Source organism: Pseudophryne corroboree, chromosome 10 (assembly GCF_028390025.1).
Source record: "Pseudophryne corroboree isolate aPseCor3 chromosome 10, aPseCor3.hap2, whole genome shotgun sequence".
Lineage (NCBI taxonomy): Eukaryota > Metazoa > Chordata > Amphibia > Anura > Myobatrachidae > Pseudophryne > Pseudophryne corroboree.
This window is the reverse complement of record NC_086453.1, coordinates 71,409,431-71,416,694: the sequence shown is the minus strand read 5'-3', so window position 1 is coordinate 71,416,694 and position 7,264 is coordinate 71,409,431.

The following is a 7,264-nucleotide window of genomic DNA, read 5'->3' as shown; positions in this document are numbered from 1 at the left end:
GTTAAGTACTGCATTGTTACTTGGTAAGTAATGTTCCAGCAGTTGCTGAGTTTTAAGCTAGTTAGCTTGATGTGCCTTGTATGTGTGAGCTGGTGTGAATCTCGCCACTATCTGTGTAAAATCCTTCTCTTGAAGATGTCCATCTCCTCGGGCACAGTTTCTAGACTGAGTCTGGTAGGAGGGGCATAGAGGGAGGAGCCAGCCCACACTCTCAAACTCTTAATGTGCCAATGGCTCCTGGTGGACCCGTCTATACCCCATGGTACTAATGTGGACCACAGTATCCTCTACAGACTACGAGAAAAGACAAAATCCTATTAACCCACCCAAATCTAACTTTCTCTGCACATGTTATATCTGCCCCACCTGCAGTACACATGGTTTTGCCCATCTGCTAACAAATTTGCTGCTACGATCAGATTTGAATTAGGCCCTGGGTCTCAATCCTGTGATCTGTGCTTTGATGGTCTGGAGCCTGATTACGAGAGCTATGGTAGCTCTCCTCTAAAAATGACGTTTACAAGTAATATGTATGGCTTTACAGAAAGCTGTGTATTCATGACTTAAACTTAATTATATATGTTTAGAGGGTGACACTGTGATTGGGAAATCCCATTTTACATTGTGATTGGGAAGTCCCATGTGAGTTGACTTCTTGTAATCCTGTATATCTTCTATTCCATCATTCTATTATTGTTCCACTTGTTTTTGGTGAAAACAGTCTATGTAACAATATCTATATTTCCTATACTATTTTATTTTGTGGGGGGTTTGTGGCACGGTAATCCCTAACGCGGGGAGTAAGATGTCACCTGGCAGTTGGGAGGCTCCTTATCACTCGGTGCTCTTCTCAGTTCAGAGCAGAGCAGTGGTGAATAGACTTTGTGCACATGTACGCAGCATCTATTCCAGTGAGGCAGCAGCTCACAGAGTGCTGGCCGTGCCCCCACTGTGACGGAAATGGGAGACATGGCTCGCGATCATGTCATTCACATGAAGCCACGCCCCCTTTTGGTAGACTACGCCCCTTTTGGCATGGAGTCCCGGGTCGCAGCCTCCAGATCTTGGGAGGTATGTTTATATCTATATAGAAATATTTGTTAAATAAATGCAAATAAAAATTTCTCTGTGATGCCAATGTATGCATGTCTACATAGGGCCTAATTCAGACCTGATCGCAACAGCTAATTTGTTAGCAAATGGGCAAAAACATTTGCACTGCGGGGGGGACGGGACAGATATAACATGTGCAGAGAGAGTTAGATTTGGGTTCATACTGAAATCTATTGCAGTATAAAAATAAAGCAGCCAGTATTTACCATGCACAGAATCAATATAGCCCACCCATATCTAACTCTCTCTGCACATGTTACATCTGCCCCACCTGCACTGCACATGGTTTTGCACATTAGCTAACAAATTTGCTGCTGCTCTTAGGTCTATACTGTATATATTTGTATGTTAAATATATGTCAGCCTTTTATATATCATTATAATATATGTGTGTGAATAATCCATCATTTGATTATTAGTGCTGGGCTCATTAGTAATCACCACAGGTGACTCTCCGTAAGAAAGATAATGATTGGCTGCAGCCAGTATAAATATCTACCCAAGTAGGATACCGTTATACAACTCCTGAGGAAACTGCAGATTTGTTGCAGCGGAGAAATGCTTAGAGAGCGTGTGTGTGTATGTCTGTCCGTGGATAATATATTGAGCGTTTTTTAGTTTAGATACGCCCTCCGCCCGTAACGAGCTGAGTCAGGACCATAAGTCACAATAACACCGGCCACCAGCCTCTATAGACGCTTAATAGATGACTTACTGTAACATCAGCGCAATTGAGGCGGCAGTGAACTAAATCTAAGCGCTCGGCGCAAGGTCTGCTTGACTGCAGCTCTGATCAGCCACTGTGGAGAGATACATTCAAGCATTACTGGGGGCTTGAGCATAGCGTTCCTTGCGGGATGTCTTTTGAAAGTCCGGGACTTTGATTAAACAAGACTGATACAAAGTTGTTTGGTATTCAAACGGACATTAATCAGTTACAAATAAACAACTCGGACACCAATAGTTTTAAACAAATGCTGCAGCTTTTATTTGCTTTAAATTGCTGATATTTCTTTATTTTATCATATTTGACTTGTTAAAATTGGTGTGTAATTATAATTTTCTATGTAAATAAACACTATTATGCTTTAAAGTGCTTCTTCCTTGTTGCTGTATAGATGAAGTAACAATTGCTGTGCTTAATTTAATACACACCCAGATTGTCCTATAAGAGCTGCTAATTTATATAATCAAGGTGACCATATTAATAGATTTGATCACTTTATAAAGGTGCGCCCAATTTCTCATCTTTTTCTATATATGAGATTCTAATTGTGTCCCCTAATAGAAGAAGGGATTTGATCAATGATCATGTATCTAAGGGTAGACATACCAAGACCTGCCTGTTGGAAATGGTCCACCACATGTGGGCCGCTATCACCATTTTGTAACGTGAATCTAGTCAATGAATGGTGCGTGTACCTACAGTACATATGGTACAATTCAGACATGTATAACAGCCATTCTAAAGGTCAAGAAAATTAGTGGACTCACTCTGGATAAGATTTATAATGTCAGTTTTGACAACCCAATTCCTGGTGTTTTTGGAGTACCAGATATATCAGAAGTGGGCAAATTAAGGTCACTATCAGATTTCAACATAGGCCGTAGTTGTTTAGTAACTTCTGATAATGCCACTGGCCACATTCATCAATGGCATATGATTAGAACTAACATTTTTGACCTTCTATTTAAGTAGTTGTTCCCTAGGTATTGAAATAACCCGAGCTTTGGCTTTCTGTAGAAACCGAACTTCATAACCCCTAAACAATAGTTTTTTAATCAAATCATCAATATGATTCTCAGCCATCCCCAAATCACTGCAAATTCTCTGTACATTGGGAGTAAGGAAGGCCATATTTCAGCAGTTTAGGATGGAAACTACCCATGTGTAAGATAGTGTTTCTATCTGTAGGATTATGGCTGAGGCTCGTACTAGTGACACCCTCATTCAATGTAATTTGTGCATCCAGAAAATCTAGTATACTGGCATCCAATAGTGTAGATGATTTTAATGGGACTAACAAATGAATTATGTGTATCAACAAATGTGATAAATTGGTCCCTGGTACCTATCCATATCACCAGTAAATCATCAATGTACCTTACATATAAGGCTGTGTGACTAGACACCTCCACATTTTCAAAACAGATCTCACTCTCAGCCTGGAACTTATATGAATTGGCATATGATGCGGACACATTTGACCCATCGCACAGCCTGCCAGTTGGAGGAAAAATGTACCATCCTACATAAATTGTACATAAAGTAAATATGAGTTATTATCATCTCTAATAATGCAGTAACAAGTCTCACATCAGGCGCTGCGTACAGTACATTATCAGAAATCAATTTATACACCGCATGGAGACCATCAGCATTTGGAACAGTGTACAAACGTGAAATGTCAACACTGCATAAAAAGCTATTCAGGGGAATCTCAGGGATCGCATTCAACCTGTTTATTAATGCAGCAGTGTCAAGAAGATAATTATGGCAGCCAATCACAAGGTTCTAGCAAACTATCGAGGTGTACCGACAATAGCTGAAACTAGCCATCGGGTTTATGTACAAATATGAATTAGGCCCTCAGTTCCTCTGTAGACCCCTTAGGATCTCTCCTCTCCATGGATCTCCTGAGTTCTGTAGTTCCACCAGTCTTAAAAATATATCTAATCCATCATCTGGCCTGGTTGCTTCAGATACGACCACACCAAGCTGAGCTTTCCCCGACACGATTGTATTTAAGTTGCTAATCTTCTTGTGTTGAGAGAATGTAAAGTGCTGCAAGAGGTAGGTTGTATTCAACATACAGTACAATCTTAAAATAAAAAACTAACAAAGGATATTTGTGTGTATATATATATATATATATATATATATATATATACACACACACACACACACGCACACACACACACACACACACACACACACACAGTACAGTTTGTCTGTTTGTTAACCGTATGAAGCATTTCTTCCAGATATGTCACCAAAACTCTTGATTTCTTTTAATTATCAAATTGTGTATAGAATAGATTTATGATCTTGATTCACTGGGTGGATGCAGCAAGTATCGCATATTGCTTGCGATGTATCCCACTACTCTCCATATGCATAGCAGTGTTTACTAACGCCGTATGCGTGAAGAACATCATGAAGGACAGCTCTTGCAGTAAGAGTGATGCGTGCGCTGCAGTTGGCACTAGGAGGGCTCCGGTTGGCTCTCTCTCAGCAGTGAAATGTGAAAGAAATCCATAGGCTTCTATAGGAAAATACCATCTGAAGATGGCGTTGCCCACTGCATCCAGGCCCCTGATTCCCGTTACTGTTTCCCACAACTACTGCAACCTTTTAACTGCGGAAGTCTATTGTAGCCAATGGGCTGCAGATCTGGGAAAGTAGATCCGGCTGGGTTCCCCAGAAATCCTCCACCGGAAATGCCTCAGTGCATCGCACTCACGTGTGACCACATATACACAGGTTTCACGCAGAGAACATTGCACGGGCGGGCTCCTTCCGGTGCCCCTGCCCGTGCGGATGCCAGGTGATACATTCATCTGATTGGATCGCATATTGCAATACGATCCTGGGTGGTAAGATTCCACGCAGATCGCATTCAATATGTAATCCATGATAAATGGGACCCTTAGGCTTTTTGCTATCAAAAATCTCTTTTCATGCAATTGGAGACCGCTACCTCTACTTTCTTGTAGAATCCAGCAGATTGTATGACATGAAAGAAAGAGGCAGCATTGCCATGCACAAATCAACATATATTAAGAAAATTATCTTTAAAATGAAACTTTAATTCAGCAACTTAATAAGACAGCAATTCTCTCTCTCTCTCTATATCTATATACAGGTTGAGTATCCCATATCCAAATATCCGAAATACGGACTTTTTTGAGCGAGAGTGAGATAGTGAAACTTTTGTTTTCTGATGGCTCAGTGTACACAAACTTTGTTTAATACACACAGTTATTAAAAATATTGTATTAAATGACCTTCAGGCTGTGTGTATAAGGTGTATATGAAACATAAATGAATTGTGTGAATGTAGACACACTTTGTTTATTGCACAGAGTTATAAAAAATATTGGCTAAAATTACCTTCAGGCTGTGTGTATAAGGTGCATATAAAACATAAATGCATTCTGTGCTTAGATTTAGGTCCCATTGCCATGATATCTCATTATGGTATGCAATTATTCCAAAATACGGAAAAATCCGATATCCAAAATACCTCTGGTCCCAAGCATTTTGGATAAGGGATACTCAACCTGTATATATATCTATATCTATATATCTATATATCCATATATAGTGGGACAAAAAAGTATTTGGACAGCAACCGACTGTGCAAGTTCACCCACTTAAAAAGATGAGAGATGTCTGTAATTTCCATCATAGGTACACTTCAACTGTGAGAGACGGAATCTGAAAAAAAAAAAAAAAAAAACACAAAAAACAAAACAAAACAGGAAATCACATTGTATGATTTTTAAACAATTTACTTGTATTTTCTTGTGGAAAATAAATATTTGGACACCTACCAAGCAGCAAGATTTCTGACTCTCACAGATCTGTTACTTCTTCTTTAAGAAGCTCTTCTATCCTCCACTCGTTATCTGTATTAATGGCACCAGTTTGAACTGGTTATCTGTATAAAAGACACCTGTCCACACCCTCACACACTCAGACTGCTACCTCTCCACCATGGCCAAGACCAGAATGCTGTCTAAGGATGCCAGGGACAAAATTGTAGAGCTGCACAAGGCTGGGATGAGCTACTCGACAATAGGCAAGCAGCTTGGTGAGAAAAGATCAACTGTTGGTGCAATTATTAAAAAATGGAAGACATACAAGATCACTGACAATCTCCCTCGACATGGGGCTCCATGCAAGATCTCACCTCGTGGGGTATCAATGATTTTGAGTACGGTGAGGAATCAGCCCAGAACTACACGTGGGGACCTGGTCAATGACCTCCAGAGAGCTGGGACCACAGTCACAAAGGTTATCATTAGTAACACACTATGTCGTCATGGATTGAAATCCTGCAGCACCCGAATGGTCCCCCCGCTTAAGCCAGCACATGTCCAGGCCCGTCTAAAGTTTGCCAGTGACCATCTGGATGATCCAGAGGAGGATTGGCAGAATGTAATGTGGTCAGATGAGAGCAAAATTTAACTTTTTGGTATAAACTCCACTCGCCGTGTTTGGAGGGAGAAGAATGATGAATGGCATCCCAAGAACACCATACCCACTGTGAAGCATGGTGGAAACATCATGCTTTGGGGCTGCTTTTCTGCAAAGGGGACAGGGCGATCCATATTAAGGAGAGGATGAATGGGACCATGTATCGTGAGCTTTTCGGCAAAAACCTCCTTCCTTCAGTAAGAGCATTGAAGATGGAATGTGGCTTGGTCTTCCAGCATGACAATGACCCCAACACACCATCCAGGCATCTAAGGAGTGGCTCCGTAAGAAGCATTTCAAGGTTCTGGAGTGGCCTAGCCAGTCTCCAGACCTCAACCCAATAGAAAATCTGTGGATGGAGTTGAAAGTCCGTGTTGCCCGGCGACAGCCCCAAAACATGACAGATCTAGAGAAGATCTGCATGGAAGAGTGGGCCAAAATACTGTACCTGCTACAGTGTGTGCAAACCTGGTCAAGAACTACAGGAAACGTTTGACCTCTGTAATTGCCAACCAAGGTTATATTATTGAGTTAAACTTTTTGATTGTCCAAGTATTTATTTTCCGCAAGAATATACTAATAAATTGTTTAAAAATCATACAATGTGATTTCCTGTTTTTTTGTTTTTTTCAGATTCTGTCTCTCACAGTTGAAGTGTATCTATGATGGAAATAACATCACACGGTTGCTGTCCAAATACGTTTTTGCCCCACTGTATATTTATCTATTACACTGAGTAAAAATGTTGTCTGTTTTTGTCTATTACATTAGCATGTAGCCGATTGTCAAGTTTATGTGCTATCCTCAGGTCTACTACTCTGCCCACAAATTGGTAATGATTTTGGTCTCATGTCATGACAGTGAAGACCAGCTTGAGGCATTTGGACCTTACTGTTCCCATGGTGTGGAAGCTCATACTGCTTGGTCCTGATCTCATATCTTAGGTCA